We start from the raw sequence: 25,604 nt of genomic DNA, 5'->3' as shown, positions 1-25,604 counted from the left end.
TTATCCTTACATTAATGTTCGACAACCCATGCTTTTATGGAGCCCCGAAGAACTACATAGCTAGCTAAGGCAGATAGCCTAGGCAGATAGCCTTAGCTAGAGCTATTGTTTGCTAACACCATATGTGCCATTGTTTACGTTCAGTTTTTCTTTTCTATAGTTGTTGTTGCTATTTAGTATTGTGCTGCAGTAGTTTGTGGAATTAACAAGTCATTTTGCTGTTCTAGATGATTACATTGGGACTCGTGAGGAGGAACATTCCCGAACAACGGGTGATGGCAGTGTTCCCTCCACATCGTCATTGAATCCAGAACGGACCCCAGCCGAAGACCCTAACCCGACTCAGCCACCAACACCGAGTGCCATCACGACACCGCAGTGTGTGGTTCTAGGTAAGAAATAGAAATGAAAAAACGAAGTGTTTTTTTTTTTTAAACCTTGGATCATCCATCGTCAGTAATTAAAATAAGCTATACCACTGTGTGGAAATGCTCTGTTACAAGTAAAGTCTTAGCTAGTAAGCAGCTAGTACAGTTGTGTGTGACATCCAATCATATACATATATTTATATTCATTATCAACAGGCTGGACAGAATGTAATTCACTTTCACAATCATTGTAAACATCTAGGGCCAGGACTTTCTTTAGTTCACCTTACTGTTGTTCTGTTTATACATGTTATTCGTATATCCTTGTGTGACCTGTACCTGTTCTGTGTTTTTTCCTTATTGCTAATTATTATCTTATTGTCACCCAGGCAAGAGGAAACGAGGAGGAGAGGATCGGGCCCAGCAGGAACGGCACCATGAACAGCACATGGCCCAGCAGGAACGGCACTTGGACTGGGCCAAAGCGTCTGCTGAGCGGAGATGGGAGTTGGATGCGGCCTTGAGAAGGGAGGAGGCTGCCTTGAGAAGGGAGGAGGCTGCCTTGAGAAGGGAGGAGGCAAGGGAGGAGGCTGCCTTGAGAAGGGAGGAGGCCGTCTTGAGAAGGGAGGAGGCCGTCTAGAGAAGGGAGGAGGCCGCTCAAACAGAGACCTTCAACCTAGCCTTCCTGCGCACTCTTGGCGAGGTGCTAGGGGGATTGGGCAGCCGACGTGGCCCGTCTTCTCCTCGTCCAACTTAAAATAACCTTAATAGTTATTGTACATATTATATATTTTTTTTCTAGTTAATTTTTTAATTTGTACTTTCTTGTTTATTTATGTTCTTTAAAATGTTCATTTTATTTTTATTTTTACAATGCCATGTATGTTTATGCTGGCTGCAATAGTTTTTAATTTTGTATTTGTATTGTTTAATGGCATGCCTTTTTGATATACCATTTTTTTTTTTTGTATACTGCCAACAATAAAGTACTTATTTGACTTATCATATCTCTTGTTGATAATGAATTGCACCCAACAGAAAACAAATCAGATTCACATAATCTTGATTTAGAGAAGATATAAACAGACATGAATTTATAAAGCAATAACAAACACCATCAGTTAGGAAAAAGCCCATAAGATAAGTTAGTTTTAAGAGGTTTAAAGCAAGAAATTGAGTTTGCTAGCTTGTGTAAGAGAATTTCCCTCATTTGATGATGCGCTCAACATTGCTGCAAAGAAGTTTTTACTTCACAGCTTGAGGTCCTCCTCTAAAACATTATTACATGTTTATTTTGTAATAGTATTAAGAATACATGATAAATACATAACAGATGTAGAAATTGCTCAATTGTAATACCCTCGTGCTACTAGACTCAAACACATTCCTTATATATTTCAAAGACGAGAGAACAAAAGAAACCTATAACGCATTCAAGCAAGCTTTTAACATGTCTAGAAGAAAGATTGAGGTTATATTTTAATATATTTTATGTTGTGGATACTTTAGCCTCCATCCATGTTTACAATTGTCCACACTATTTTACACTTGCATTTATGAATATAGTTTTGCTGTGTTTTACACTACTATTTATGTTTATAGTTAGCTTTGATATTCGCTTAATTTATTAGAAAGATTTTATTTTCATGATCTGATATTTCCTCAAATGTTCTTATGGGGCAGTACTTACTGGTGCTTGAATTTCAAATATTTACTAAATATTCAATTCAGATAATATTTGTTTAAAACATTTGACAAACACATGGCTATGATAAAAAAAAAGATTTATTTATGTTCAATACAATATAATGCATATTTAGGTATTCAGGTAGCGCATCAAACCCTCTCTAGCATCAAGCCACACACCAATAAACAAGTAAACGATCGCTTCCACATCCTCCATTGTTGTGTGTGTTTTGTGAGTTGTGTCGCATTGAAGATGACGCCACTGCAGTTTTACCCAGCTCCGCCCAAAAAGCTGATCGCCCCGCCTACACTGCGTTGCTACCCCAGGTCCTAAACTGTAATGGAAATGCGCCACGGCCTCGGACGGCCAGCGAGGCAGCCCGAGGCCTGAGCGAGGACGCTTAGGGACGCTTAAACGGGGCTACCCCGTTGCAGTGGAAATGCGCCATAAGTGGCCCAACCTCTCATTCCCCTGATAGGTGGAGAGTTGACCAATAGCCGTAGCGCCACTTTACTGACGTCAGTAAAGTGTTCAAATCTGGATCAGTCTGTATCAGATCCGTTGCAGCCCCTTTTTTAGAGATTTGGGTATGGAGGAAAATAGAGAGGGTTGTGTTTTCTGACACTTGGTGAGTTCCCTGGAACACCGGGGACACATATTCATGTATAAAAGACGTACGAAAGTGCATTTTGCATGATAGGTCCCCTTTAATATAAACCTAGAGTTAACAAAATACTACTTATCAACTGTTTGTGTTTATTATATTTGATACAGTAATACAGCAATATTCTAACCAAAGTATATACCAGAGGTGGGGGACTCGAGTCACATGACTTGACTCGAGTCTAATGAGTTGACGTGCCTATTTTTGGACTTGAGACTTGCTTGACTAACATTGATAAAAAACTCGACTTGACTTTGACTTGGTATTCATGACTTGAGACTAGGGTTGGGAACCGAAACTCGGTTCCAGATGAGAATCGATAAGAAAATGCCGGGTACCGGGTACCCATACAAAATACACCTTTTCGGTTCTGCTTAACGGTTCCTAAACGCGGTAGACCCTGTATTCCAGCGGGTCCGTCTGTACCGCGGCGCCGCGGTGACCCGGTGGAATACAGGGCGGACCTGGAGAATCACAGAACGGCCGGTCGTCAGCGGGCCGTTGACGGCCGGCTCGTTACGCTGATGGCCGGCACCGCCCTTAATTTTTTTAAACGGCATCATGTAAGTTGCGCTGACAGGCGACAGAGGTCCACAGTTGCCCCGCAGCGAGGCTCCCCCCGCCCTCCCGTAGACAGTTCACGAGCTCAGTCACTTCATAACACCAAAGATGGGTCGCGGTAAACGCTCTGAAGTGAGGCTCCACTACACTAAAAAATAAAAAGACAATTGGGCACAGTGTTAATAGCTTGCCACAGGCATAGCTCAGTTAAAATAAAGCACAGCTATTGTGCAATACATTTGTATTGCATGTATATTTTTTATTTGTAACAATTTCAGTTAAAGCTGAAAAGAATAAAGATATTTTTGTTATCTAAACGTTTGACCTCTTTCTTTTACAATTGTGGAATCGAAACGGGGAATCGATAAGAACCGGAATTGATAAGCAGAACCGGAATCGGAATCGGAATCGATAAATTTCAAACGATACCCATCCCTACTTGAGACTTAGGCTTGAGACAGATGACTCGAAAGGACTTTACTTTTTTAAATAAAATATTTGCATTTGTTTTTGTATTGTACGAAGCCCCTAGAGGGCAATGAAAGAAGAAAAAGAGAGAGAAAGTCTCTTCTCGTTCGCAGGAGAAAGAAGGAATTGGAGCGCACAGGAGACAGCCGTTTCATTGCAGACTGTTATGTTTATGTGGGGAAATACATACATTATTTGAGATATATTTCAAACTCGGACTTCATTTTAGGGACATTTCGGCCAGGGGTGTAGAGTTATTTGTTCAAGCACCGGATCGGCAAAACAGGAGAGTCTGTGAACCAGTCTGCCTTGACCTATGTATTCATGTCTGTGACTCTCACAGTATCTGCTACCCACAGCTGCTTTATAGAAGAAAACCTCCTTCACTTCATGAAATCTCTGCAGCACCAGGAGGCAGTAACGTGTAACTCAGCAGAATCTGAGAAGAGCAGCACCAGCTGCAAAGAGCTGTGCCTTCACTGTGTTTACCTTCATTAGAACAGCTAACGAGCGACCGCAGGCTGCTACGTTTTAACCACACGCACCTCTACACACACACACACGCACCTCTACACACACGCACACACACACATGATTTCAGAGCCCCATTCTCCATTGTTGTTAATGTTGAAAATAAAACTCTAGTTTCATAACCACTGTCTTTTAACTGATTTAAACTGGGGTTATTCATCAGGATTTCGTAGGACTTGACTTGCTTGACTCTCACCCCAGTAACTTGAGACTTGCACATGTATGACTTACTCCCACCTCTGGTATACAGGACAGAGGGAGACGGCATCCTGTCACTGCGAGTCTCAGTATGCTCCGTTCCTCTTGTGTTTTGTTTTTTTCGTCTAATTATCGTCTAAACGTTTTCGTGTCTGTATGAAACGTAATTTTGAGAGACCATGCTTTTGATCCTGTGGATTCCATTTGCCTTCTGCAGACCGTGTCTGGCAATTCAACTTTCCAAGACACACCTGAGTGACAGCACGAACAGGTATGGCGAGGAGCCCCTACCTCTGCGCTGCTACAGACGCGAGGCTATGCTAGGGCTACAATGCGATCGGCCTCCTACGAATACACCAAGCCATCTGTGCTCTTCGTTCTTGGATGAAATCCCTCCGGAGCCGCTTAGAAACACCAGGAAAAAGAGACGAGGAAGGAGGGGAGGCGTTCAGAATCGCCTACGGCGGAGATTCAGCCGGCCACCACTTCCATCCATCATTCTCACAAACCTGCGCTCATTGAGCAACAACGTGGACACACTAAGGCAGTGGTTCTCAAACTTTCTGTCATTCCCCACTTTGAACAGGTGGGCCTTTTCAAGCCCCACCTGTTCCTCGTCGCTCCAATAAAATGGTAGGCCAAGCTTAAAATTGTCAAATGTATCATTCAATAACAGGGGTCTCCAACCTTTTTTAGGGTGAGGGCTACTTTCAAAACATAAAACAAGTCGGGGGCTACTTTTACTCCTCTTTTTTTGTTTTTTGCAGTGTATATATGGGGGTATGCACCTCCTCTATGGGGGTATGCACCCCCAGGAAGATTTTTTTTAAATGTTGAAGTTAAATGCATCAATCTGGTGCACTTTGAGCTAGGGCTGCTCAATTAATTGTATTTTAATCGCAATTACGATTTTGGCTTGCAACGATTATGAAAACATAATCGAAATAAAACGATTTTATTTTTCGTTTTTCAGTTGAATTATACTTAAAGTTCAGGGTAATCAACTCTTAAAAACATACTTTTCAAATTATTTTCTTAAATAAATTGACGTTTTCAAAGTAAATGGTTAATCGATTTGAATAATCGTGATATCAATTATTGACCCAAATAATCGAGATTATGATTTTTGCCATAATCGAGCAGCCCTACTTTGAGCCCAACATGAATTTAAGGAAACAGCTCTCAACACTCAGATGAAAGGGAGCTGTATACTTTTCAATAATCCAAACTTTAGAATATGATCACAACCAATAACAAATCATTTAAACTTGTTTATTCTTATCTTATGTTACCTAGTTAGCATTCTTTCTTTTTATTTATGCATATTTGACTAATTGCTCCCCTTTTAAACTTTTTACTGTCCTATAGTACACATTGGAATGATTTCTTACTTTATTTTTTACAACTTTATTAAATAGATAAAGGTGTGCTCACTCTCTTGCTCTCTCGCTCTCTCGCTCCACATTGCTTTTCTTCCCGACTGCAACGCTGTTGTGTGTGTCTGTGAGAGCGTTTCACACGTGTGTATGAGAGATGTTTACCAGTGGCGAGTCTGTCTCTGAGGGCCCAAGATATTCTACAAAATAATATTTAAAAACATTAAAACAAAATGTATTTTTCTTAATATATATTTTTTAAATAGGAAATATGTAATATTTGTCATTAGTTTTACCAATAATAACTTGATTAAATTGTATTTAAAATAACATTTACAAAGAAATAAATCCTTTGAATCTGCCTATTCAGTTTATGTTTGAATGTGAAGGGTTAAATGAAAGAAGCTCGTCTCTGCGAGGTGAAGACAGGAGCTGATTGGATGTCCAGCTAGCACAGAGGGCCAGCTATAGTAACTGAACGAGAGAGTAATGTCAAATGACGGTACAATTGACCAATCATATCTTCCCTCTAATTGGGTGGGCTTTATTATCGCAGACTTTATGACAAGTTCCGCCCGCTGTGAAACGTTTCTTGTTTCCATAGTAATATGTATGGCATTCATAATTTATATCTAATTACATTAACTGTGAATGTCCTTCATTTTATTTCAAATAACAAAATATTTTAATAAAGCTATTTGAGACGTTTATGACTCGCGCATGCACGATGCAAATCGGGCAGCCGTCTAGACGTCAAATGTCCTATTAGAGTTGGCGTATGGAGTTGTCAAATATGGCGGACCATCTCGCACATGCGCACTGCAGATAGGGCAGGGCTGCAGATCGGGTAGTGACAAGAGAGGCTTCTCAATTCTTAAATTTCCCCTCCTCGACTCCCCTCCTCGAGACTTAGTCCCGCCCACAGGAGATGGGAGCGGAGGACTGAGGAGGGGAACCAAGGAGAGAGGAGGGGAAGCAGCAGGCGGTTAGAGAAATGAGAACTCCTCTCCTCTGAGCGGTCATTTTAAAGAGACATCCATTAATGATGACAGGAGGCACAGCAGCCCTCTGTCTGATGGACAGATGTGTTCATGACCACTTATATATTTACTTTGATTCATTCACAGGGCAGTATAATGAGACAATAACAGGCTACAGATGCGGACACACACAAATATATTTATATAAATATATACAATTTCAAGTATGAGAGCACTCTCATAATAACGTAACACAATCAGAGACTGGATATATCCCCCCCCCCTCGGTTATAGCTCCTCCAGAGAGCCTCCTCGACGCTCGATCCTCGGTGTGCATTTAGAGAAATTAGATGTGCTTCAAAATGGCGCGCTGAAATTCATTTCCGGGTCACTACCGGAGGACCGAGGAGTCGAGGAGGGGAAATTTGAGTATTGCGAAGCCTCTAATGTGAACCACAAAACCAACATCAGCCGTTAGCTGTTAGCTCTCAGAGCTCACAGCTCCTCATATCTGTTCAGAAACTAGACAGAAGTTAAACAAGTACAAACCACAGACTGTCTGTGTCATGGCGAATACAGTCGCTGGTTTATTTATGTCTGTATAGGGCGTTCCGAGCTGAATAAGGGCGTCAAATGAAGGCAAGACGCCCACCTGGCGGAAACGCTGGAATTAGGAATATATTGTGATGAAGTGCACACTGACCTGAGCTCCAGGGGTCTCTTTCTTCTCCTCCATGCTGCTCATCAGCTGTCCTGATGAAGACCACAGAGCTGCTTCATTATTAATATAATACAAATATTTAGATATAATTCATCATAAACTGTCAGCAGTGAAGAGGAGGAATTCAAAGAGTTTATTCAATGATATGTTCTATTTCTAGATGCTTATATGTAGAGTTTTATCACACCATGTGCAGTGCCTTGTCTTATCTATGCTGCTGTGACGTAAACATGTTCCAAATTGATCCATTTAGTCAATGTGATGCTAAGCAGAGGAGAACATGATAGAAAGGTCAGATAGTTATTAACGTTACATGCAAATTACTTTAAACATTACTATAAAAAGTTGGTTTTCTGTGTAAATTATTATTAATATAATACAAATATTTAGATATAATTCATCATAATCTGTGTAGCAACTTACATTCTAACTTACAGCTCACAGTTTGTTCACTTTTATTTCATTAAAATGACTTTATTTACATAGAAATTGACATTAATGGATGTTTGAACCAAGGTTATAACGCTATCCGTGTGTAACTATCACTAAGTTAACACAGAAAGCAAACATTAGCTAGTGAGACTGTTTAATGTACTCCATGTATACAGTATTTGCTGTATATTGTGCATTCTTTAGATACTCTAGTGATATGTGTCCTGTGTGTATACTTGCTGCTAATGCTTAATTTTTATTATATCTTATTGCATCTTTTAAATATGTTTAACTCGTGTAATCCCTGAAAACACTTCTGCTGTGACACATTCATTTCCCAGTTTAAGATAAATAATTATTTAAATAAAGTATATCTATTTATCTAATGAGCTAAACCGTCGCTTAGCTTAGCGTTAGCTGCTAACTGAAGAACCCCATTCATTTCAATGGGAAAAATGCTACGTCGCGGTGAATGGCGAAGGTAATAAGCTAGTTAGCATATATTTAAAACCATATCTATGGTAAAGAGCACCAACACAACAACTCAAACCGTCTTAAAGACAACTGGTGTAATAAATAACTAACATAAAGTCAGCTGAGCATTACAAATCAACTGTTACTCCCCCAGAGCCGAACTGGAATAACAACTGTAGCTGTTAGCCGATAGCTTTCAGACTGTAGCTGTTAGACTGTAGCTGTTAGCCTTTATTTAAAGATAGTTTTAGACTATTTTTGGCGCATTTGTGAGTTTCTTTCTTCCAAGATGATAGCTGTTGTGTTAAATAAGATAACTTCCGATTCGTGATTAACTGTAAACTAAGAGGTGTAAATACACTTAATGAAACCTCTGCAGGTTTAATCCACTCACCTCTTCTTTTCTTCTTCTCCTCTCGGTTTTTAGCGGATTGCAAAGAACTTTAAAGGTGCCTCTTCTTCTTCTCTCGTTTTCTTCTTCTTCTTCTTCCGTGTTTATTGGCAGTTGGCAAACCAACTTGTAGGTGCATTACCGCCACCAACTGGACTGGAGTGTGGACAAGAGACTATGCAGAAAACAAGAAACAAAAGAACCAAAACAAAGAACCAAAACTCTAGATTATTTTCAAATTGATCAATTTCTCTTAGAAACTTAATAATCTCACAATATATATTGCCTGATGTTTTCCCTAACAGCCCTGATAGCGACAAGTCATGGAATGTTGCTTTCTTCAGTGTCTGGAAAAGCACATTTCTCTGAGTACTATATTTCCTGCAAAGCAGTAAAACATGCTCAACAGTTTCTGGCTGGCTGCAGTGTATACACTTTCCGGTTGGATGCTTTCCTATTATACTTAAAGTATGATTGAGACCTGTATTATACTTAAAGTATGATTGAGACCTGTATTATACTTAATGTATGATTGAGACCTGTATTATACTTAATGTATGATTGAGACCTGTATGACCTATTCTCATCCAAGAAATGAAAAAGTGATGCTGTTAGACGCTCGAGAATTGTTGTTACGGAAACAGAGGGGTTTTTGACGAGGTGGAGAGGTGGAGTGAGGTTGAGCGATGGAGAGAAAGGGAGAGAGTGAGATTGAGCGAGGCAGAGTGCGTGTGCCACGGTCTGCTTGCGCACAGAGCAGGAGTTTGTGAGAGAGCCGGCTTGAGAGTCAATTTCTCTGATGTCTTCTAATGTGCCTGCATCTGGCGCTGAGTTGCCATATTCCTTTAATGAACCACTTCCTGATATCCATTGTTGCAGATAAATATAAATGATATTAGCCAAAACTAACCTAGCAAGAGTAAACTGACAGGCTGCTGTGCCGCATCTCACTCAAAACCCCACACGACTCAACCCAGCGAAAAACCAGTCTCTCGCGCAGCCTTTCATTCACAATTTCATTCGGAATTTCACAGTAAAATTTAAAAAAGATATTAAACTAATCTTTCAACATATTTTCAACAAAAATAAATATTAGGACAAAATCCTACAAATAACAACCTTAACACAATGACTAGAGAGTTATCTGTCATGTGTTCCAGCATTTTGTAACAAACACCATCTTTCCCAGGAGTGGTTTGGCGAGCACTAATAATTGCTCTTCTCAACTCCAACATACTAAAATGCAGGTCCAACTGATCTCCTAACGCTTCTACTCTATCCAATATTCTCGTGTTTTCCATTCGTGTATTATTTCTGCACTGCCTGGCTTCCTCTGTAAGGTTATCTGAACTATGAACTTTCCTAAATGTTTGAGCTAGAAGTTCCGCCTTTCCTACGTTTGTGACAGCCATTTTGTCCCCTCTGCTCAAAACTGGCAACTCATAATTCCTTCGACTTCCCCCCATTCTCCTAATCATGCCCCAAACATCTGCAAGCTGTACTTCTCTTCCAATACTATTGCAATATTGCCTCCAAAAAGTGCGTTTTTGCGTTCTTATTGTTCTCCTCACTATAGCCTGGGCCCTTTTATCCTGATTCAAAGCTTCCTGAGAATGGAGTTGTTTGAGTTGCCTGAATGCTTTATTCCTGTCTTTAATGGATTTACTACATTCACCATTCCACCAGGGTACACTCTTGGTGCGCCTAACTCCTGCACTTTCTGGAATTGTTTCTTTAGCTGAATGAATGATAACCTTAACCAGCTCATCATTGCATTTATTTATATCATCATCATTTTCCTCTTGAAGTGTTTTACATCTATTCGTACTTACAACTTGGAAGGCATCCCAATTAGCCTTTCCCAATTTCCATCTAGGAATTTTCTTTTCCTTTTCAAACCTTATGTTGGTCCCAACTTTAATCATTACCGGATAATGATCGCTGCCCACTGTAGTATGCTTTACCACATTCCATGTACTTATACCTGCTAAAGCACTAGATACAAATGTCAGATCGAGTACTGTTTCTATATTCTTCGTGCAATTATATCGTGTTCCTTCTCCAGTGTTAATGCACACTAGCCCGAGGTCATCTATAAATTCCTCAACTACTGCACCATTTGCATCTGTGCTACTGCTTCCCCATAGCGAGCCTACATGCATAACTTTGTAACTTATCCCACTCTGTATGAATGTTGCAACTACTCCCCCTCTGCCAGAGTCCCTATCTCGTCTAACTGCAGTATATCCCTTCACAATAAAATCCAGTTGTGCTTTCAGCCATGTTTCCTGAATACAAAGAACATTAGGTTTCTCTCCCAGGTTGTCAATATATTTTTTGAACTCTTGTCCATTTGCAATTAAACTTCTAGCATTCCACTGCAGTGCAATTACCACCATCAGGATGATCCAGTCCATGTCTGAGGTTGTTGGACGTCATCATTTAGGATATCTTTCACGTGTCCCCAGTGCATCCCTTTCACATCAAGGTACTTTTCAGCTGATTTGACAATTATTTAGATTCTTTCATTCCGGCTTGTAGTCTGCGCTGAACAGTTGATAATCTCTGCCATAAACAGTACAAACTCTCTTTTACTCACTATCAGAGTGTCCTCCTTCAACTTAACTTCCTGCCTCGTCACTTCCCTCTGCCATCTCTCGTCCAGTCACAGTCCAGTGTTGCCACCACCCCCTCTACCGCTCTACCGTAGACCGGAAGTTTACAAGCGCACGCTCAATGAACCGGAAATGGAAATACGTCATCCAGAGCAACTATTGTAGTGGATTCAATATTAACACATGTGAGTGTGAAGGTCCAGAGTCTGAGACCCGCCCCCTGCTTCCTGTCTGTTGCTCAGCAACATGGAAATGTTCCACTCTGACACAACGTCTGTTTCCTTCTCATCATTACTCTTCTTTCCTGAGAAGTGATCAACATTTCTGGGAGTGGACAGACTTTGTCACTAAGATGGAGTTGAGGAGATATAAAACTTGAATTGTGTGAATTTAAAGATTAAGTTCCTGTTTTAAGGTCCAAGCGAGGGGGGTGTCTTTGTTTGTGTCACCAAATCTACTTTCAGTCTTTTTGCATCTTTTTTAACACTTTTTCTGTATTAATGTGATCGTTCTAAGTCTGTTTTGATCCCCTTTAAGTCCTTTTGCTTTCTAAGTGGTTGCTTTGTGGATGTTTTAGTACTTCCTCCTCTCCTTGCAGTAATTCAGCTTCTCTCTGATGTTTCTTTAGTAATTTGATCATGGACGTGGGAAGGGGGGGGTGCTGAGGGGGCTGCAGCCCCCTCAGCACCTGTTGGCGGAGAGTTGTAACTGCAACGCCAAAAAGTTCACTAATCAAATCAATACAAAAGTTTTATTTTGAGTATGTTTGAGTTAGCATTTTAGTGTAAGCAGTCTCTAAAAAGCTTCACTATAAGAGGAAGTGATAATGCAGTGTGCTTCTTCTGTTACTCTGCTATAGAAAATAAGCTCGTCAGCGCAAGATCAGGGATGGGAGTTTTGTGAAAGCACGGTTTAAGAACTGGCGAAAGGCAGAGGAAACATTTAGGGAGCATGAGAAGTCCCATCAACACACAGGCCGTCAACAAACTGGCAGCATGACATCGAACACCGATGAATGCGCTGCTCTCACAAGCTGTTGCTAAAGACCAAATTACTGCATTTAGTGTGACGTTATTATACCGGACCCTCCCTCCACGCAGATCACGCAGACTGCGTGGGGCCTCGTTTTGTGGAGGGAGCCTCATCTGAAGCGCAAACGCAGTGTAAGCGCTACAGTTTCGCCGCTGCGAGGCACCCGCACCCCCCACCCCGCACCCCCCACTCTGACTGACTTCCCGGGTCACTGCATTTGATGTTTCTTTTTGGTTGTTTGAAGTATATTTTTAATCTGTTTGCATTTCTTTGAGGTCATGTTTGGTTGTTTAAAGTCATGTTGTGTTTGTTTGTAGTAGAGAGTCACAGGTGAGAGTCACAGGTGAGAGTCACAGGTGAGAGTCACAGGTGAGCTGCAGAGAGTCACAGGTGAGCTGCAGAGAGTTACAGGTGAGCTGCAGAGAGTCACAGGTGAGAGTCACAGGTGAGAGTCACAGGTGAGAGTCAAAGGTGAGCTGCAGAGAGTCACAGGTGAGCTGCAGAGAGTCACAGGTGAGAGTCACAGGTGAGAGTCAAAGGTGAGCCGCAGAAAGTCACAGGTGAGAATCACAGGTGAGAGTCACAGGTGAGAGTCACAGGTGAGAGTCACAGGTGAGAGTCACAGGTGAGAGTCACAGGTGAGCCGCAGAGAGTCACAGGTGAGAGTCACAGGTGAGAGTCACAGGTGAGCCGCAGAGAGTCACAGGTGAGCCGCAGAGAGTCACAGGTGAGCCGCAGAGAGTCACAGGTGAGAGTCACAGGTGAGCCGCAGAGAGTCACAGGTGAGCCGCAGAGAGTCACAGGTGAGAGTCACAGGTGAGAGTCACAGGTGAGCCGCAGAGAGTCACAGGTGAGAGTCACAGGTGAGCCGCAGAGAGTCACAGGTGAGCCGCAGAGAGTCACAGGTGAGAGTCACAGCTGAGAGTCACAGGTGAGAGTCACAGGTGAGAGCCGCAGAGAGTCACAGGTGAACTGCAGAGAGTCACAGGTGAGCTGGTGAGAGTCACAGGTGAGAGTCACAGGTGAGAGTCACAGGTGAGCCGCAGAGAGTCACAGGTGAGCTGCAGAGAGTCACAGGTGAGCTGCAGAGATTCACAGGTGAGCTGGTGAGAGTCACAGGTGAGCTGCAGAGAGTCACAGGTGAGCTGCAGAGAGTCACAGGTGAGCCGCAGAGAGTCACAGGTGAGCCGCAGAGAGTCACAGGTGAGCCGCAGAAAGTCACAGGTGAGAGTCACAGATGAGCCGCAGAGAGTCACAGGTGAGAGTCACAGGTGAGAGTCACAGGTGAGCCGCAGAGAGTCACAAGTGAGCTGCAGAGAGTCACAGGTGAGCCGCAGAGAGTCACAGGTGAGAGTCACAGGTGAGAGTCATAGGTGAGCTGCAGAGAGTCACAGGTGAGAGTCACAGGTGAGCTGCAGAGTCACAGGTGAGAGTCACAGGTGAGAGTCACAGGTGAGAGTGACAGGTGAGAGTCACAGGTGAGCCGCAGAGAGTCACAGGTGAGCCGCAGAGAGTCACAGGTGAGCCGCAGAGAGTCACAGGTGAGAGTCACAGGTGAGCCGCAGAGAGTCACAGGTGAGCCGCAGAGAGTCACAGGTGAGAGTCACAGGTGAGCCGCAGAGAGTCACAGGTGAGAGTCACAGGTGAGCCGCAGAGAGTCACAGGTGAGCCGCAGAGAGTCACAGGTGAGAGTCACAGGTGAGAGTCACAGGTGAGAGTCACAGGTGAGAGTCACAGGTGAGAGCCGCAGAGAGTCACAGGTGAACTGCAGAGAGTCACAGGTGAGCTGGTGAGAGTCACAGGTGAGAGTCACAGGTGAGAGTCACAGGTGAGCCGCAGAGAGTCACAGGTGAGCTGCAGAGAGTCACAGGTGAGCTGCAGAGATTCACAGGTGAGCTGGTGAGAGTCACAGGTGAGCTGCAGAGAGTCACAGGTGAGCTGCAGAGAGTCACAGGTGAGCTGCAGAGAGTCACAGGTGAGCTGCAGAGAGTCACAGGTGAGCCGCAGAGAGTCACAGGTGAGCCGCAGAGAGTCACAGGTGAGCCGCAGAAAGTCACAGGTGAGAGTCACAGATGAGCCGCAGAGAGTCACAGGTGAGAGTCACAGGTGAGAGTCACAGGTGAGAGTCACAGGTGAGCCGCAGAGAGTCACAGGTGAGCTGCAGAGAGTCACAGGTGAGCCGCAGAGAGTCACAGGTGAGAGTCACAGGTGAGAGTCATAGGTGAGCTGCAGAGAGTCACAGGTGAGAGTCACAGGTGAGCTGCAGAGAGTCACAGGTGAGAGTCACAGGTGAGAGTCACAGGTGAGCTGCAGAGTCACAGGTGAGAGTCATAGGTGAGCTGCAGAGAGTCACAGGTGAGCTGCAGGGAGTCACAGGTGAGCTGCAGAGTCACAGGTGAGAGTCACAGGTGAGCTGCAGAGAGTCACAGGTGAGCTGCAGAGAGTCATAGGTGAGCTGCAGAGAGTCACAGGTGAGAGTCACAGGTGAGCTGCAGAGAGTCACAGGTGAGCTGCAGAGTCACAGGTGAATAAATGCACATACTAATTCCACATCCAGAGCTGACCTATTATCCTGTCTCTTCTCCTTCACGTTTTCATTCTCTGCTAGTAACTGCTGTTTTTGCTGCCTATGGATATCACTGAGATGCTCCCCACTATGTACTGCTGCAAGTGTCCTTCCTAATATACCTGCCTTCTATAGTATATGTTGTGTTATGTGGCTTGTAATGACCTCTATGCTTCCCTCTGATGTTAGCAGGTGTACCGACTCCTCACACCATATCCTACATTTCCCCCAATCAGCTTTAGCAAAGCACCACCTGGTTATTACACCTCCTTCCTGCATATATACATTATTATTCATTTTAGTAAGCACTGTATAATGGTCACTTCCTACAGTGGAGTTATTCAAAACAAACCATTCACATGAACCAAACAGTTTGACACTAATGTCAGATCCAGGCATGAGACTTTCCCCCTGTGAACATCTACTCTTGTGCCATGTCCATCATTAAGGCATACTAGTGTTCTTTCCTCCAGCATTTCTTCCACTATGTTTCCGTTACTGTCTGTATGGTTGCTGCCCCATAGACTGTTGTGTGCATTGAAATCACCACACCAAACTTCCTTCCTATGTTTATATTCTGCTATTTCTTTAAATATATCAGTGGTTAGATTTGGACATGGGTTGTATACATTGATTATCCTAATGTTATCTTGTTTTCTAGGTTTGCAGATGTCCACTATAATACAGTCTATACCATCAGGAGATTGCACCTCCCTATATGCCACACCATCTTTGAGAAATGACTGCAGGATCTCAGGTATGCAAAGTGGACAGGTAGGCGAGAAAGGCTTTTTTGAGTCTCAGAGACCAAGGTCCTGTACACTTCGCATACATTGACTGCACGACTTCAGGTCTGCGATGTGGACGGTACACCTCAAATACATCACTACACAACCTGGGGTATTTGAAGATAAGGGAATGACATGTTTATAATATGCTGCAAAACACAACAAATATGCAGGGTTACGAGTCTGTTTCAACAAGTCCTCCAACTCATACGACCAATTATGCCGATTGTTCAGGCCCAATTACTACGACCAAATATGTCGTTTGTTCAAGCGCTTAATACGTTCTGCTCCCGTTGAATGCAAACGTTACAGATGGTCGTTTATTCACATTTAACCCTCTCTGTAAAATGCTAAATTGTAGGATAGTTTGGCCATTAAAACGCTTTTTGATTAGATTTCTAGCGAGAAGTGTATATTGTACTTTTAGAATCCACGTCCAGTCGATATATAGGATCTATAGTTCGATAGATATTAGGAAGATGATTTGAGGTATGCGGCAGCCTCCATGTAAAGTTACGGGTTAAAACACAAACATTTCCTGTCTCGATGTTTTCATAATAAAACCAATGATCAAATGAACATTTAATATTCATTACTAAAGGAACAGCCGAATCATCACAGCGTACAAAACCTATTACCGCCGCAGATGGACCAGAAAAGGGAGCGTTTGAAAAAAAAAGGGGCGGGTCCGCTCAGTGAAACGATAACAACGAAACATGGAGGAACAGAAGTCTGCGTTTAAATCGTGCATGTGTGTGTGTTTGTGGTAAAACAACACATCCTCACTCCCAGGTCGGCCTATGTTGACGTTATGTCAAGTCCCCTGTCGGCTTTTTCCAACGCAAGGGGGGGGCCTTAGCGTCCATTTTCAACGCAAGGGGGGGGCCCTTAGCGTCCATTTTCAGCTTTCCGGGATGTCCATATGCTTCTATGGACGCTCATGGAAGCACGGCATTCGTTTGTGTCGGCTGCCCTTAAAGGCAATGTGAGCGTCCATTCTCATTGGATAACGGAGAATTGTACACCCGGAAGTAAGTATTCCCCTTACTGTCGATTGATTTTACAGTGATATCTGCACTACTCATCGACTAAAAAACACCAGATTATCCTTGTTAATTACACAACATTGATTGGTTTAAATTGTGTGCAATGCTTTTGTATTTTTCCCCTTCGATTCGGAGAAACAAATGTGTTTTCGGAGTAAAGGATGGCAGAAGACACTACACTACCCAGAATCCCCAGCTATCGTTTGGACTACACCATGTGCTCTGTTTGACGTCACGTGATCTTCAAATTTCTCCCTGCAGAAAAAAAAAACATGGCCGAACTTCGTTTTATTCTCGATGGAAAATGCCTATTTTAAAGTTAGTTTGGCCATTAAAATGCGTTTTGATGTCATTTGATGCGAGAAATATGAGTTGTTATTTCAGATTATGTGTGCAGTGGATGTACATGATCTTTAGTTTGCTAGTTATTACGAAGATTACTTCAGGAAATTGCGTCCATAACGTTTTCATTGTTACCAAGGTGGTTGCTAGGGACGCTGCTATCGATATTATTTCTGTTATGTTGTGTAACTGTTTAATGGTGTTATCTTTATTGCTACCCCCTTCCCCGTCAATGTATAGTGTTGGTCCACAGCGCAAACATATTAGTTTAACAAAATCCGCATCTAAAGATAGCCTACGTTATTTTCCCCTGTGCAATTCCAGTCTCACATCTCACAGCACATCGTCATTAACAAATAACGGAAACAGACCGAAAACATTTAAAAAAAATACAATAATACTTTATTCCGAGTGTGCTTGCTTTTCTCTTTGGAAGTCATCACATACCGGCATTGTAATACACGGTTCGGCTGCATTAAATATTACATATCTGCCGTAGTTCTGTATTTATAGAGCCCTGATGAGAAGACTTCTAGACAAACATGAGGAACTGAAAACGTGACGTGGATCATAAATATATCAGCCATTAAACACCATCTTACATTTCTTTTCACACAATACGTCTCCTTGCAGTATCAACACTAATTCGGCTGACTTTTATATTTGATCCAATTGGTAGATAGGCTGTATTTACACCATAAAGGTGCACAGCTGATATAAAGGGACACTTAGTGGTTAAAGCATGTTATTGAATTTCATTATTTGCATTATTAGATATTAATAGGATCCCTATAAAGTATATTAATTACTCGTTATTCTCTACTAATAGTTAATTAAAGACTGTATATAATGACTATTTTGCACATCCCTTTCAAGATTTCAAGATTTTCAAAGGTTTATTGACATATCATATAGGCCTACACAACTATGGTGTAGTTATAAATTGAATGAAAAACTTGGGTCGCAGGTTTCTCAATAGTGCATTACAAGACATCTATCAATATTTGTGCATACCTCCAGCAATGTTAACTATGTTGAAGCAATTATTTTAACTGATATTATACATAATGTATTATACTCTTATAAGATCTATGTAGATATTTCATCTCCGACCTTGTCAGATATTGAACAATCAATAAATAAAGAACACAGAATCGTTGAATATAAAACACAGAATTTGTGTGATTATACTAAATGATTTACAAATAAACACCACTGCATTTTAACTGTTACACATGCTGATGTAACGCAAATGTTCCAACTTGAGATCAATAAAGTATATCTTATCTTAAGCTGATCGATGGCTACTGCCATATTTGCAAAATGTGCCTCTGAACCTTAACAAGTGCATGTTTCAGGCTTATCAATTAATGTAATGTAATGTTATCAATTAACAACAGGGGTCACAAACATAAGACCAGCTGTTAAATAAAGCTCTTCTGACCTTAGCTGGCATGTGTGTATATATATTAATGCTGCCCATTATGGGCACAAGCAATTTTCACCCATTTATTAATTATATGTTTTAAATGTGAGTGTTTCCTATCCCCTAAACCTCCAGGGATGTACACAGTTTAATACTGGCAACTTCTTATTATGGGAAATACGAAAACGTCTTTTAAAACTACAACTCCCAGTAGAGACGTGCCATAGATACAGAACATGTTGCGAAACAGAATAGCCAGCATTTGTAGTTCTGGGGACAGGGTGGGGGAGGGGGGACGCGGTGGACCCGTTCAAATCCAGTTTTGGACAGTCTGCCGTGATTCCATCCCATTTCAAGTGCTGTTCGAGGCTCGGCGTAACCCTCGGAGCACACTCTCCAATCACAGAGCTTGAGGACTATCACGGGGTTTGTCAAACAGAGCACATGGTGTAGTCCAAACGATAGCTGGGGATTCTGGGTAGTGTAGTGTCTTCTGCCATCCTTTACTCCGAAAAAACATTTGTTTCTCCGAATCGAAGGGGAAAAATACAAAAGCATTGCACACAATTTAAACCAATCAATGTTGTGTAATTAACAAGGATAATCTGGTGTTTTTTAGTCGATGAGTAGTGCAGATATCACTGTAAAATCAATCGTCAGTAAGGGGAATACTTACTTCCGGGTGTACAATGAGAATGGACGCTCACATTGCCTTTAAGGGCAGCCGACACAAACGAATGCCGTGCTTCAATGAGCGTCCATAGAAGCATATGGACATCCCGGAAAGCTGAAAATGGACGCTAAGGGCCCCCCCCTTGCGTTGAAAATGGACGCTAAGGCCCCCCCCCTTGCGTTGGAAAAAGCCGACAGGGGACTTGACATAACGTCAACATAGGCCGATCTGGGAGTGAGGATGTGTTGGGTTAAAACACATCAGCTGCCTCCTGGTGCTGCAGAGATTTCATGAAGTGAAGGAGGTGTTCCTTCCATAAAGCAGCTGTGGGCAGCAGATACTGTGAGAGTCACAGACATGAATACATAGATCAAGGCAGACTGGTGCACACACTCTCCTGTTTAGCCAATCCGGTGGTTAAACAAATATAGCTCTACATCCCTGGCCGAAACGTCCTTAAAATGAAGTCAGAGTTCGACATTTTAATTCATTCATTACCTTTCCAACTCCTCATGCAGTTGACTGTTACAGGTCTATCCAGGTTCATGGTACAATGCATAAGCTTCACATCGAGAGACTGAAACTGTGTTTTCCTTTACCGTTCTGTTTTCATTTCCCAATAAAGTTAATAGTCATTGTTGTTGTTGAATACGTTTTATTTGATGAAACCATTTAAATATTAAGAGTAGCCTACATACACAATATAAAATATGAAGAAGACACTGTAGTGATCTCTAAAACAGTTGAGTGCAGGATGTCCAAAGATATTAACAGGAGGATGCAAAACAGACCAACTAGGCTTTATTTAAACATTAAACATTACTTTAAGTTAAGGTCTTCTTGAATAAGAAAAAAACGTTGGGGTTATCCACAGATAAATATGAAGTCTGACAAAGTACTTAACGTCCAATATATTGCATAGTTTATTTTGGCACTTGACAATCACCTTCCCTGAATTTGAGTCAGGTGTAACTAAAGTCTGATTTAAGGGTTGTTTATATTTCACATCATTAATCACAATCTGCAAAGGAACTAAAATAAATGTAGTGGAGTACAAATACCAGGTTAACCTCTGAACTGTAGTGGAGTAGAACAAAGTAGCATGCTGCTGTAACAAAAACATTTCCCAACTTGGGATCAATAAAGTATATCTTATCTTAAGATGATCGATGGATGCTGCCATATTTGCAAAATGTGCCTCTGAACCTTGCAACCCTGTCTCCTAAAAATTACGTTCCCACAGAACTAAACTGCATTCTGAATTACGTTTAGCTTGAAACGTATTTACTCCCACGTTACGTTCGTTATGAACGTATCTTAAATACGTTTATTTTCTACATATCTTTGCCATTTATTGTCTTGCTTATATTAATGATAATAGTCATTTATAAATATAATTTTAGAGCACACATTTGAAATCGAGAATCAGGCTCGATATATGGTTAAATTAAAATCAGTAGGCGAGGCTGTAATTTCGGCAGCTGTTACTCTCATGAGCGAGGCAGAAAATAATAGTTTTAACATGACAAAAAGCTGCTGTGTCGTTTACCTCAAACATTAAAACAAATCCAGAGTTACGTGTTTCTGTACTTCCTCTAAGAAGAAAAGACAGTAAAAGAAGAGCTCTGTGGCTTCAGGCTTGATCGCCGTTCAAATGACAGCGTTGGTTTCCCCAAAAGTGGGCGGGGCTGTAAAGTGACGTAGATTTTACTATCATCTATTATTCAAAACCATTCTATGTATTCTAACGTAAATTACATGCCAGTGTTTTATCTTTTTATTTATTTGTTTTTATTTTAAATCGTATAAACGTCTGTGAGGAAAATAAATGGGGTTTAGAGCCTCAAAATACTGAAATCTGTATTTTTTTAAATCTTTTCCTTCTAATTTGTTATTCTTTTCTAAATAACACACTGTTATTTACTCAACAATAACACACAATTATCCTTGTTTTTATTTATTTGTTTAATTCTATAATCTTGGGCTTTTTAGCCGTAAATAAAGTCACCAGAAACAGACGGGACATTTCGAGATTTAGGATGGCCGAAGACACTACACTACCCATAATCCCCAGCTATCGTTTGGGACTACAGTCCCGTTGACAAACCCCGTGATGTTGGAGTGGCAGTGCGCCAAGGTTACGCCGAGCGTCAAGCTCTTTGAAATGGAACGAAACCACGGCAGACTATTCAAAACTGGACTCGAACGCCCCCCGAGAAATACACATGCTGGCTATTGTGTTTCGCAACATGTTCTCTATGGCACGTATCTACTGGGAATTGTAGTTTTAAAAGACGTTTTTCCCCAAATTAGAAGTTGCCAGTATTAAACTGTGTACAGCCCTGGAGGTTTAGGCGATAGGAAACACATTGGTGTGTACACATTTAAAACATGTAATTACTAAATGGGTAAAAATCGCTTATATCCATAATGGGCAGCATTAATATATACCCACACGACAGCTTACTTTGTAATTCTACTCCACTACAATTCAGAGGTTAACCTGGTATTTTTACTCCACTACATTTAGTTGAGTTACTTTGCAGATTCTGATTAATGATGTGAAATATAAACAACCCTTAAAGCAGACTTTAGTTACACGTGAGTACAATTCAGGGAAGGTGATTGTCAAGTGCCAACAATCAGGAGAGATATTTGATAGGTGGTGCTTGAGAAGACGAAACATTTATCTGCAGATCTCTATAAAGTATATTCATTACTCGTTATTCTCTACTAATAGTTAATTAAAAACTGTATAATGGCTATTTTGCACATCCCTTTCAAGATTTCAAGATTTTCTAAGGTTTATTGATCATATACACAACTTGGGTCGCAGGTTCCTCAACAGCGTATTACAAGACATCTATCAATATGTGTGTACCTCCACCATTAAACTGTCATATTCTGCACATTTCTTATTCTACCTACATACATAAGAGTATAATTAATGTGTATAATATCAGTTAAAAGAAGTGCTTCAACATAGTTAACATTGCAGGAAAGCAATATATTAGACGTTAAGTACTTTGTCAGGCTTAATATTTATCTGTAGATAGATACCCCCAAAGCTTTTTTCTTGTTTAAAATAAGACCTTAACCTAAAGTATTCTTTAATGTGTTAAGGTTAATTCGTTTTTCTGTTTTGCACATCCTCATATTAATATCTTTGTACATCCGGCACTAAACTGTTTTATTGTAGAGATCACTTATAGTATCTTCTTGACTTTTTATATTCTATATTTCTATCATTGACCTTCTACTTTCCCCCTATGAAAGTATGTACTCTTAATATTGTTTTCATCAAATAACATTATTCAACAAAAATAATTCAATAACGTGCTTTAACCACTAGGCGGTGCACACAAGGTACACACAGCATACTAATAATAACTTTGTATTATTAGTGTAGAACACTTATGTATGTATAACATCTGAAGATGTGTAGTTTTATTCATGTTTTTACATAATTTTACAGGATATTGCTATATTATTTCACATGTTTTACTTCTACACATTAATATCTGATTTGTAAAACATCACAGACAGAAAGGTATATCCGTCATTTAATGGTACGCTATTGAAATTCTGAATCCATAGATGTGTCTCCCATCACCCAAATCCCCTGACTATTCTCTCAACTCAGTATTTACATTCTTATATTCAAAGAAAATCAGTAATATCTTTAAAAACTACAAGTCCTTTTCTATCAGCTGTGCACCGTTATGGTGTAAATATAACCTATTATCTACCAATTGGATCAAATATAAAAGTCAGCCGAATTACTATTGATACTGCAAGGAGACGTATTTTGTGAAAAGAAATTGAAGATGTTGTTTAATTGTTGATATATTTATGATCCACATCAAGTATTCAGTTTTGGCGGCAGTTCCTCATGTTTGTCTAGAAGTCTTCTCATCAGGGCTCTATAAATAAAGAACTACGGCAGATGTATAATATTTAATGCAGCCGAACCGTGTATTACAATGCCGTTATGTGATGACTTCCAAAGAGAAAAGCAAGAACACTCTGAATTAGGTATTATTTTATTTTTCGTTTTCGGATATCACAACTTATTAACACCATATCCCAGCGTTTATTGCGGCTAAAACATCCAATCAACGAGCTTCAAGCTGAGGATCTTGGGTAATCAGTTCGGTGGGTTTGTGGTGTGTATCGCTCGAAATGTCCCGTCTGTTTCCGGTGACTTTATTTACGGCTAAAAAGCCCAAGATTATAGAATTAAACGAATAAATAAAAACAAGGATAATTGTGTGTTATGGTTGAGTAAATAACAGTGTGTTATTTAGAAAAGAATAACAAATTAGAAGGAAAAGATTTTAAAAAATACAGATTTCAGTATTTTGAGGCTCTAAACCCCATTTATTTTCCTCACAGACGGGAAAAAAGTCCGACATTATACGATTTAAAATAAAAACAAATAAATAAAAAGATAAAACACTGGCATGTAATTTACGTTAGAATAAATAGAATGGTTTTGAATAATAGATGATAGTAAAACGTCACTTTACAGCCCCGCCCACTTTTGGGGAAACCAACGCTGTCATTTGAACGGCGATCAAGCCTGAAGCCACAGAACTCTTCTGTTACTGTCCTTTCTTCTTAGAGGAAGTACAGAAACAAGTAACTCTGGATTTGTTTTAATCTTTGAGGTGCAATAAACGACACAGCAGCTTTTTGGCATGTTAAAACTATTATTTTCTGCCTCGCTCATGAGAGTAACAGCTGCCGAAATTACAGCCTCGCCTACTGATTTTAATTTAACCATATATCGAGCCCGATTCTCGATTTCAAATGTGTGCTCTAAAATGATATTTATAAATGACTATTATCATTATTATAAGCAAGGCAATAAATGGCAAAGATATGTAGAAAATAAACGTATTTAAGATACGTTCATAACGAACGTAACGTGGGAGAAAATACGTTTCTAGAAGATATGTAGAAAATAAACGTATTTAAGATACGTTCATAACGAACGTAACGTGGGAGAAGATATATTTCTAGAAGATATGTAGAAAATAAACGTATTTGAGATACGTTCATAACAAACGTAACGTGGGAGAAAATACGTTTCTAGCTAAACGTAATTGAGAATGCAGTTTAGTTCTGTGGGAACGTAATTTTTAGGAGACAGGGTTGAACCTTGACAAGTGCATGTTTCAGGCTCATCAATGAACAGCAGGAGGGGTCACAGACATAAGACCAGCTGTTAAATAAAGCTCTTCTGAACTTAGGTGTCATGTGGGTATATTAATTCACCCATTTATTAATTATATGTTTTAAATTTGATAACACCACTATGTTTTGTATCCCCTAAACCTCCAGGGTGTACACAGTTTAATACTGGCAACTTCTAATTGTGGGAAATACGAAAACGTCTTATAAAGAGACGGGGGCTGGACCCGTCCAATTCCAGTTTTGGAAAGTCTGCCGTGGCTCCATTCCATTTCAAAGAGCTGTTGACGCTCAGCGTAACCTTGTCGCACTGCCACTCCAACATCCAATCACAGGGCTTGATGACTAATCACAGGGTTTGTAAAGCAAGGCGGATGTTCTAGTCCCAAACGATAGCTGGGGATTCTGGGTAGTGTAGTGTCTAAACTCCAAAAAAACTATTTGTTTCTCTGAATCGAAGGTTAAAAACACAAAAGCATTGTACACAATTTAAACCAATCGATATTGTGTAATTAACAAGGATAATCTGATGTTGTTTAGTGGATGAGTAATGCAGATATCACTGTGTAATCATTTGACAGTGAGGGAATATATCCGGTTTTATTGTGAAAACTTAGAGACCGGAAAAACAGTTTTCACCCACGCTAACTTTACATGGAAGCTGCATACACGTTATCCTGGCGAGACCTCAAATCATCTTCCTAATATATCAAACTATAGATCCTACAGATCCACTGGACGTGGATTCTAAGAGTACAATATACAAGTCTCGCTAGAAATCTAATCAAAAAGCATTTTAATGGCCAAACTATTCCACAATTTAGGATTTTCCAGAGAGGGTTATTTGTGAATAAACGGGAGCATGTTGTTTCTTACACGACCACACTTTAAAACGTGGCCATGGGTCGTAATCTAAGGTGCTTAAACAATCGACCTATTTGTTCGTTTTTTGTAGGAGGACAGGCTGGTCTGTTTTTAAGGCCATTTTATTTTTGGTAGTCTGATCATTTCAACAAGAGAAGAGAATCAAACTGAAAACATCGTAGATATGTTCTAGATACATGAAGCA

General features: G+C 40.7%; 2 pseudogenes; one reads left to right on the top strand and one right to left on the bottom strand.

Moving 5' to 3' along the window:
* The window catches only part of LOC117551910, a 354,701-nt pseudogene extending 346,561 nt beyond the window's left edge, over nucleotides 1-8,140 (bottom strand).
* Nucleotides 1-25,604, top strand: part of LOC117551909 — a 430,097-nt pseudogene that overhangs the window by 375,345 nt on the left and 29,148 nt on the right.

Source organism: Gymnodraco acuticeps, unplaced genomic scaffold (assembly GCF_902827175.1).
Source record: "Gymnodraco acuticeps unplaced genomic scaffold, fGymAcu1.1, whole genome shotgun sequence".
In the NCBI taxonomy this organism is placed as follows: Eukaryota; Metazoa; Chordata; class Actinopteri; order Perciformes; family Bathydraconidae; genus Gymnodraco; species Gymnodraco acuticeps.
Note: the sequence above shows the minus strand (reverse complement) of the source record. Positions and strands in the feature narration are given on the sequence as shown.